The sequence below is a fragment of the Oncorhynchus tshawytscha genome, linkage group LG26, assembly GCF_018296145.1.
Source record: "Oncorhynchus tshawytscha isolate Ot180627B linkage group LG26, Otsh_v2.0, whole genome shotgun sequence".
Classification (NCBI taxonomy): domain Eukaryota; kingdom Metazoa; phylum Chordata; class Actinopteri; order Salmoniformes; family Salmonidae; genus Oncorhynchus; species Oncorhynchus tshawytscha.
In genome coordinates this window covers 43,621,808-43,632,637 of record NC_056454.1, presented here as the reverse complement: position 1 = coordinate 43,632,637, position 10,830 = coordinate 43,621,808, and positions in this window count along the sequence as shown.

The window sequence follows — 10,830 nt, the reverse complement described above, 5'->3', positions numbered from 1 at the left end:
AGCCAGCAAACATGCCACTAACTCAAAGGATGGATACGAGTAGGGCAATGCCAACCCAACAGAAAGTAGTGGCATGGCCTTTATTGAGTATTGAGTATTGATGAACCTGAAGAGTACCACAAGCATCTTCTCTGCTGCACTTGACCAGACTGAAAGATGGTTACAAACACCCTTCCTTAGATTGTAAGGACACTTGAAGAAAAAAGTGTATGTTGAATTGTCCTGTGTTCTGGTACTTCATCCCGTACAGCCTATTGTTTACATTGATATGAACAACATTCCATGACATTCCATGACAATCTTAGGCTGTGAAGTATGATATAATGTAGTCGACTTCCTGCCTTTTCCACTCCTGAGCCAGCAATATGTCACTCTATCATCAAGTTGGGCGATATGGCCAAACATTTATATAACAATAAATTGACTGATACGTTTATAACATTTTTTTGTATAATACCCTTAAAACAACTACTACTACTTTGAATGTTGTAGCTATCAATTGTCACATTAACAATCAACCACAGCAAACTCATTTAATTTATTTCATAGGGCCCTATAGATTGTTTATGGTAATGAACGATATCAGCAAACTGTCCACGATAAGTGGTCGGTTTATCATCCCAGTTCTACTCTATCACTGTCTATTCCTCGTGGTCTGTGCCTGGTCGTGGCATCCACCTTTCATAATCCTCTATCCTGGCCACCAATCTGACTCTCCGGTTACACTAAGCTGTCACTGTCACCATGCACGGTGGGATAGCTCTGTTGTTGTTATTGTTTTGTTTGTGGCTGTTTCTTTGCCTGGCTGGGAGCATATTGGCCAGCTGTGCTCTGCCTGGCTGGGAAAGCTACGATTCAGTATGACATGTTGTTGGAATACACTACTTTAAAATTATTTTTAGAGCCCAGATCCAGAAGGTCCAGATGCTCAAAGACTTGAATTAGAGACTTCAGTGTTACAACTACCATTCTGTTTTCTTGTTCTGAATTTTCCCTAAATGTCTAGAGGTGCGTTAAGGACTGTAACCTTTACCCATGCTGTTGACTTATACTCTGTGATCTATTCCCTCTGAACTTGTCAGGCAAACAGAAGAGAAGGGAGGATGACAACAAGCAGTTCAAAGCATTCAAATGATTTGACTTCTCACCAACGTGGGGTCTGGCCTGGGCCTGGGCCTGGGTCTGGGTCTGGGTCTGGGTCTGGGCCTGGGCCTGTGTCTGGGCCTGGGTCTGGGTCTGGGCCTGGGTCTGGGTCTGGGCTGGCATGGGCCTGGGTCTGGCCTGGGCCTGGGTCTGGGCCTGGGTCTGGGCCTGGGTCTGGGCCTGGGTCTGGGTCTGGGCCTGGGTCTGGGCCTGGGTCTGGCCTGGGCCTGGGCTGGGCCTGGGTCTGGGCCTGGGCCTGGGTGTGGGCCTGGGTCTGGGCCTGGGCCTGGGTCTGGGTCTGGGCCTGGGCCTGGGCCTGGGCCTGGGCCTGGGCTCCTGGGTCTGGGTCTGGGTCTGGCCTGGGCCTGGGAACTTCTATTGTCAAAAACTGTCAAAAAACTGTCAAATCTCCGAAGTCACATCCAGCCTGAGTGTAACCGACATCAAGCCATAGGCTGAATATTGACTCAGTTAGCCCCTTGGCTCCCGTGTCCATAGCAACAGCTGAGGAGGTAGTTGTCACAGCTTGTTTGGCCTCAGTGGGCTAGCATGTTTCCTCTAAAAAGACCCTTGTTTCCAAATCGGGTCAGAGAGAGCACCGAGGAGTGGAGTTAAGTTGGAATGCCCTTGTGTCCAAGGGCTGAGATTCCATTCTTGTTTTGTTATTGTAATAGTTATAGTGTGTTCTTTTACATGACCAGACATAAGCCACAGTATGTATGGATGTTTGTTTGATTTACTGTTATTAATGACCTTGAAGACAAGCTCTGGAAATAGGTAACTTATCCAGATTGTTGCCCTTGTTATGCCTTTCTTATTTCTCAGGACTACTTTTATTCAATAGTGCATTGATTTGGTATTCAGGAAGTGAACCCATTTAGCAACAGGAACCAAATGAAGCACGCATTATCTATTATCACAATCTATCAGCAGGATTAACAAAAAAATACCTCTTTGGCCTTCCCCACACATCTCTAACCTTTTCTTTCAAAAGCGTTCAGCAAATAGTCCTAATGCCACTCACTTGTTTGCAGATGATTGTGAATACCATTAGCTCTTCCGTTTTTAATTAACAAACAGTGTAGAACTCTACAGGGTAAACTAAGTGTTTTTAGTGAATGTAGGACAGAGAAAATAATACATGACTGTTCTTTTTAATGTACTAACACATCAATATGTTTTTCTTCTACAAGGAGTACTGCACGTGTGTGTGCGTGTCTGTGTGTGTGTTGACCGCTGTCTCCTTGTCGAAGAGGTCCCTGAACAGAACCCCAGCCTACGACGCTCCTGGTAACGTGAGAAGTTTGAGCTCTTCCCATCTCCTGTGAGAGCGCTTGAACTCCAATTTCCTGAGAGACATGCTGTACTTCTGCTAGTACTGTGATCAGAATTTCAATGATTTTGGCCTTGCTGCGAGTGCAGACATTTCTCATATCACCACTCAGTGAGTGTCTTAGGCTATATCCACTACATGAACAGACTGCTACAGACTGCTATTACTCGACTGGTGTCGAGTAAGGGACAGTGATGGATAAAGAGGAGGGCAAGTTTATATGTTTGCTTTTACTGCAGGATGAGATTGAACTATCATGGGCAAACACTGATCTGATGATTATTCCCCTTGCAGAGTTAACATCCAGCTGTCAGTATTTCCTTGAAATGTATTGTGATGTATTATGTAATGTATTGTGATGTATTATGTAATGTATTTTAATGTATTGTGATGTATTATGTAATGTATTGTGATGTATTGTGATGTATTATGTAATGTATTGTGATGTATTGTGTAATGTATTGTGATGTATTGTGATGTATTATGTAATGTATTGTGATGTATTGTGATGTATTATGTAATGTATTGTGATGTATTGTGATGTATTGTGATGTATTGTGATGTATTATGTAATGTATTGTGATGTATTATGTAATGTATTGTGATGTATTGTGATGTATTATGTAATGTATTGTGATGTATTGTGATGTATTATGTAATGTATTGTGATGTATTATGTAATGTATTGTGATGTATTGTGATGTATTATGTAATGTATTGTGATGTATTGTGATGTATTATGTAATGTATTGTGATGTATTATGATGTATTATGTTTTGTATTGTGATGTATCAAGTAATGTATTTGAAAGTATTGTGATGTATTTTGTAATTTTGGTATGATGTTATTCTAAAATGTATAAAATATTATTTATTCTCATGTATTAATGACAATGTAAAAACTTGTGATGTATATTTTTTTATATGTTTGCAAATGGATTAAAAATAATAACAAAAATATTATTTAATGTATTGTGACCCTTTTGTGAGTCTTGAAATTATGCTAATGTGCATCCTGTTTCCATGTGATCACTCTAGATGTTTGTAATGTATTGTGATGTACCTATGTAAATGTATTGATTGGACATGATTTGGGAAGGATGTATTATGTAATGTCCCATTGAAGTGCATGTCAGATGAAAAAACCAAGCCATGAGGTCATTATGAATGTATTGAGATGATTGTGAAACATTTCTATGTAATGTTTTGTTTGTCATTATGTATTGTGTGTAGATTGATGAGAAAAACAACAACAGTTCATCCATTTTAGAAGAAGGCTGTAACGTAACATGTGAAAAAAGTCCAGGGGTCTGAATACTTTCAGAACGCATTGAATACCATTAATATATGAAAGTGTAGTTAATCTGTAATATAAAAACGTGGTTACACACTTTCGTCCTCACTGTCCTCTGTGGTATTTGGCAGTAATAGCTCCATTCCATTCTGTATCTGTGGTACTTCCACATTTGTCATTGAAGTACAGAGCCTAGATCCCAGAGGATTGACAGAAGAGAGTTAAGGTAAATGCATCAGCAGCTGACTAAAATTCTTATTACACTTCCTCTATTTTCCAGTTACTTAAAAAGTCAATTAAAAAGGCCATTATCTTTTCATTTTCCAAATGTAATAGGAAAACAAATGAATTTTACCCTCTGTGGTTTTTTGCTGGCATTACGTTCGTTTTTTGTTTTTGTTGACTATTTTTCATCTATCTGGTTTATGAGCTGTTTATAGAATTGGACCATTATTTTTCTCTAACTCCCCAAGGTGAGGTTTGATGTCTCTCCATCCTTTTTATTCCCACTTGTCCAACACTCAATGTCATCTAAATGTGTTTTTGCCTTTCTATATTCATGATATCCCATTTTATACTCTTCGACCAATTTCATTGAAATTGCAATGGAGCAAAGTGTGTGGATATTTAGTAGAAAAAAGAAGTCTGACTTCACATACTGAACACAAATATAAACGTACCATGCAACAATTTCAAAGATTTTACTGAGTTACAGTTCGTATAAGGAAATCAGTCATTTGAAATAGATAAATTAGGCCCTGATCTATGGATTTCACATGACTGGGCAGAGGCGCAGCCTGGGGGCGCCTGGGGGCATAGGATCACCCACTGGGGAGCCAGGGCCAACCAATCAGAATAAGTTTTTCGCCACAAAAACAGATTTATTACAGACAGAAATACTCCTCAGTTTCATCAGCTGTCCGGGTGGCTGGTCTCAAGATGATCCCACAGGTGAAGAATTCCACTCCAGCCATTACAACTAGCCCATCATCCTGTAGCTCCTCCCACCAGCCTGCGCTGCTGCTGGTCTGTGGATGTTTGGATCATGTTGCTGAGGACCTCCTCAACTTTTTGAATAGATTTTTTTGTAGTCATGCTGAGACAAAGGACTCGATTCAATCAGGTCCGCTTTAGCCAACATCCGCATAGCGATTGTTTTCGTAGTGTCAGAGTTTGAACTTTGTTTGAGCTGTCAAATCCACAAGTGTCTCCTGGCATTCAACTTAAAGCGGGCATTGCCATTGTTGCATAAAGATAAATCCCATGAAGCCTTTGTTTACAAGTCTGAATAATCGAATGTTAGGATTATACATATCCTCATTATTTTGTTTAGTGACTTTCAATTTGAGTGTAAACATTTCTATATAGCCTACACTTTCTCATTTTGAACTTCTAAGCGAGTGGGGCGGATGCGACTTTGTGACAATGATCACAAGAGCAGCTGCTCAACGATTTGAGGCTCCAACCTCGAACTCCATCATCAAATTCACTGACAACACGACAGTAGTACCCTGATCACTAAAAATGACGAGACAGCCAACAAGGAGGAGGTAGGCACTTCTGACGGTGTAATTCCAGGTAAACAACCTCTCCCTCAATGTCAGCAAGATAATGGAGCTGATTGTGGTCTTCAGGAGGAACCAGGCAGGGTATGCCCCCATCCTCATCAACTGGGCCGCCGTGGAGACAGCCAAAAACATCAAGTTCTTTGGCATACACATCTCAGAGGAGCTGAAATGGTCAAACTACATGGACACCGTGGTGAAGACACGACAGCAACTCTTTAACATCAGAAGGCTGAAGAAATTCAGCCTGTCCCCGAGGGCCCTTAGTGTTCTATTCGAGCACCATCGAGAGCATACTGTCGGGCTGCATCACAGCCTCTTCTCCCCACATCCATCACTCAGACGCAAACAGTACTGGAGCACAATGGCTAAAACTAACAGACTGGCCAATAGCTTCTACCATCAGGTTGCTGAACAGCCACCACAAGTCAGGAACTTGCTCCCCTGTCCCCCTCCTGCACACACCTCCATATGAAAACACAGCAAATTTGAGGGATTTGAAGTTGAGAGATTGATACAGTATATACGTAAAAATACAGTTGAAGTCGGAAGTTTACATACACCTCAGCCAAATACATCTAAACTCAGTTTTTCACAATCCCTGACATTTAATCCTACTAACAATTCCCTGTTTTAGGTCATTTAAGATCACCACTTTATTTTAAGAATGTGAAATATCAGAATAATAGCAGAGAGAATTATTTATTTCAGCTTTTATTTCTTTCATCACATTCCCAGTGGGTCAGAAGTTTACATAGACTCAATTAGTAATTGGTAGCATTGCCTTTAAATTGTTTAACTTGGGTCAAATGTTTTGGGTAGCCTTCCACAAGCTTCCCACAATAAGGTGGGTGAATTTTGGCCCATTCCTCCTGATAGAGCTTTGCTTTTTCAGTTCTGCCCGCACATTTTCTATGGGATTGAGGTCAGGGCTTTGTGATGGCCACTCCAATACCTTGACTTTGTTGTCGTTAAGCCATTTTGCCACAACTTTGGAAGTATTCTTGGGGTCATTGTCCATTTGGAAGACCCATTTGCGGCCAAGCTTTAACTTCCTGATTGAGACTGTCTTGGTGCTTCAATATTCCCACATAATTTTTCTCCCTCATGATGCCATCTATTTCGTGAAGTGCACCAGTCCAACATGATGCCGTCACCCCCATGCTTCACGGTTGGGATGGTGTTCTTCGGCTTGCAAGCCTCCCCCTTTTTCCTCCAAACATAACGATGGTCATTATGGCCAAACAGTTCTATTTTTGTTTCATCAGACCAGAGGACATTTCTCCAAAAAGTACGATCTTTGTCCCCATGTGCAGTTGCAAACCATAGTCCGGCTTTTTTTTTGTTTTGGAGCAGTGGCTTCTTCCTTGCTGAGTGGCCTTTCAAGTTATGTCGATATAAGACTCATTTTACTGTGGATATGGATACTTTATTACCCATTTCCTCCAGCATCTTCACAACGTTCTTTGCTGTTGTTCTGGGATTGATTTGCACTTTTCACACCAAAGTATGTTCATCTCTAGGAGACCGAACTCGTCTCCTTCCTGAGCTTTATGACGGCTGCGTGGTCCCATGGTGTTTATGTTTGCGTGCCATTGTTTGTACAGATGAACGTGGTACCTTCAGGCATTTGGAAATTGCTCCCAAGGATGAACCAGACTTGTAAAAATAGAGACAGAAATACCTTATTTACATACGTTTTCAGACCCTTTACTATGAGATTAGAAATTGAGCTCAGGTGCATCCTGTTTCCATTGATCATCCTTGAGAGGTTTCTACAACTTGATTGGACATGATTTGTAAAGGCACACACCTGTCTATATAAGTTCCCACGGTTGGCAATGTATGTCGGAGCAAAAACCAAGCAATGAGTTGAAGGAGTTGTCCGTATAGCTCCAAGACAGCATTTGGTCGAGGCACAGATCTGAGGAAGGATACCAAAACATTTCTGCAGCATTGAAGGTCCCCAATAACACAGTGGCCTCCATAATTCCTAAATGGAAGAAATTTGGAACTACCAAGACTCTTCCTAGAGCTGGCCGCCTAGCCAAAATGAGCAGTCGGTGGAAAAGGGCTTTGGTCAGGGAAGTGACCAAGAACCCGATGGTCACTCTGACAGAGCTCTAGAGTTTGTCTTTGGAGATGGGAGAATCTTCCAGAAGTACAACCATCTCTGTAGCACTCCATCAATTGGGAGTTTGCCAAAAAAGGAACCTAAAGACTCTCAGACCATGAGAAACAAGATTGTCTGGTCTGATGAAACCAAGATTTAACTCTCTGGTCTGAATGCCAAGCGTCACGTCTGGAGGAAACCTGGCACCATCCCTATGGTGAAGCATGGTGGTGACAGCATCATGCTGTGGGGATGTTATTCAGCAGCAGGGGCTTGGAGACTAGTCAGGATCGAGGCAAAGCTGAACGGTGCAAAGTACAGGAAGATCCTTGATGAAAACTTGCTCCAGAGCGCTCAGGTCTTCAGACTGGGGTGAAGGCTCAACTTCCAACCGGACAATGACCCTAAGCACACAGCCAAGACTACGCAGGAGTGGCTTCGAGACAAGTCTCTGAATGTCCTTGAGTGGCCCAGTCAGAGCCCGGACTTGAACCCGATCAAACATCTCTGGAGACACCTGAAAATAGCTGTGCAGCGACTCTCTCCATCCAACCTGACAGAGATTAAGAGGATCTGCAGAGAAGAATGGGAGAAACTCCCCAAATACAGGTGTTCCAAGCTTGTTGTGTCATACCCAATAAGAATCGATGCTATAATTGCTGCCAATGGTCCTTCAACAGGGTACTGAGTAAAGGGTCTGAATACTTCTGTAAATGTATATTATTATTATTTATTTTTGTATTATTTCGCAAATGTTTTAGCTTTGTCATTATGGGTGTTCAGATTGACGAGGGGGAAAAAACTACAGTGCCTTGCGAAAGTATTCGGCCCCCTTGAACTTTGCGACATTTTGCCACATTTCAGGCTTCAAACATAAAGATATAAAACTGTATATTTTTGTGAAGAATCAACAACAAGTGGGACACAATCATGAAGTGGAACGACATTTATTGGATATTTCAAACTTTTTTAACAAATCAAAAACTGAAAAATTGGGCGTGCAAAATTATTCAGCCCCTTTACTTTCAGTGAAGCAAACTCTCTCCAGAAGTTCAGTGAGGATCTCTGAATGATCCAATGTTGACCTAAATGACTAATGATGATAAATACAATCCACCTGTGTGTAATCAGGTCTCCGTATAAATGCACCTGCACTGTGATAGTCTCAGAGGTCCGTTAAAAGCGCAGAGAGCATCATGAAGAACAAGGAACACACCAGGCAGGTCCGAGATACTGTTGTGAAGAAGTTTAAAGCCGGATTTGGATACAAAAAGATTTCCCAAGCTTTAAACATCCCAAGGAGCACTGTGCAAGCGATAATATTGAAATGGAAGGAGTATCAGACCACTGCAAATCTACCAAGACCTGGCCGTCCCTCTAAACTTTCAGCTCATACAAGGAGAAGACTGATCAGAGATGCAGCCAAGAGGCCCATGATCACTCTGGATGAACTGCAGAGATCTACAGCTGAGGTGGGAGACTCTGTCCATAGGACAACAATCAGTCGTATATTGCACAAATCTGGCCTTTATGGAAGAGTGGCAAGAAGAAAGACATTTCTTAAAGATATCCATAAAAAGTGTCGTTTAAAGTTTGCCACAAGCCACCTGGGAGACACACCAAACATGTGGAAGAAGGTGCTCTGGTCAGATGAAACCAAAATTGAACTTTTTGGCAACAATGCAAAACGTTATGTTTGGCGTAAAAGCAACACAGCTCATCATCCTGAACATACCATCCCCACTGTCAAACATGGTGGTGGCAGCATCATGGTTTGGGCCTGCTTTTCTTCAGCAGGGACAGGGAAGATGGTTAAAATTGATGGGAAGATGGATGGAGCCAAATACAGGACCATTCTGGAAGAAAACCTGATGGAGTCTGCAAAAGACCTGAGACTGGGATGGAGATTTGTCTTCCAACAAGACAATGATCCAAAACATAAAGCAAAATCTACAATGGAATGGTTCAAAAATAAACATATCCAGGTGTTAGAATGGCCAAGTCAAAGTCCAGACCTGAATCCAATCGAGAATCTGTGGAAAGAACTGAAAACTGCTGTTCACAAATGCTCTCCATCCAACCTCACTGAGCTCGAGCTGTTTTGCAAGGAGGAATGGGAAAAAATGTCAGTCTCTCGATGTGCAAAACTGATAGAGACATACCCCAAGCGACTTACAGCTGTAATCGCAGCAAAAGGTGGCGCTACAAAGTATTAACTTGAGGCTGAATAATTTTGCACGCCCAATTTTTCAGTTTTTGATTTGTTAAAAAAGTTTGAAATATCCAATAAATGTCGTTCCACTTCATGATTGTGTCCCACTTGTTGTTGATTCTTCACAAAAAAATACAGTTTTATATCTTTATGTTTGAAGCCTGAAATGTGGCAAAAGGTCGCAAAGTTCAAGGGGGCCGAATACTTTCGCAAGGCACTGTATGTAATCATCTTTAGAATAAGGCTGTAACGTAACAAAATGTGGAAAAGTCAAGGGTTCTGAATACTTTCCGAAGGCACTGTATAAATATATAGATAGAGAGAGAGAGAAATAGAGAGAAAGAGAAAGCGGGAGGGTGAGAAAGAGAGAGAGGGGGTGGGGGAGAGAGAGAGAGAACGATAGAGAGGGGGGAGCTTTAGGTAAGTGATACATTAATTTGGAGATGATATTCAGCCATTGGGCAATAAACTCCAAAGCACCTCTACAACTCCAGAGCACCCCTAAAACTTCAGAGCACATCTACAACTCCAGAGCACCCCTACAACTCCAGAGCAACCCTACAACTCCAGAGCACCCCTACAACTCCACAGCACCCTACAACTCCAAAGCACCCCTACAACTCCAGAGCACATCTACAACTCCAGAGCACCCCTACAACTCCAGAGCACCCTACAACTCCAGAGCACCCCTACAACTCCAGAGCACCCCTACAACTCCAGAGCACATCTACAACTCCAGAGCACCCCTACAATTCCAGAGCACCCCTACAACTCCAGAGCACCCCTACAACTCCTGAGCACCCCTACAACTCCAGAGCACCCTACAACTCCAGAGCACATCTACAACTCCAGAGCACATCTACAACTCCAGAGCACCCCTACAACTCCAGAGCACCCCTACAACTCCAGAGCACATCTACAACTCCAGAGCACCCCTACAACTCCAGATTACATCTACAACTCCAGAGCACCCCTACAACTCCAGAGCACCCCTACAACTCCAGAGCACCCCTACAACTCCAGAACACCCCTACAACTCCAGAACACCCCTACAACTCCAGAGCACCCTACAACTCCAGAGCACATTTACAACTCCAGAGCACATCTACAACTCCAGAGCACCCCTACAACTCCAGAGCACCCCTACAACTCCAGAGCACATCTACAACTC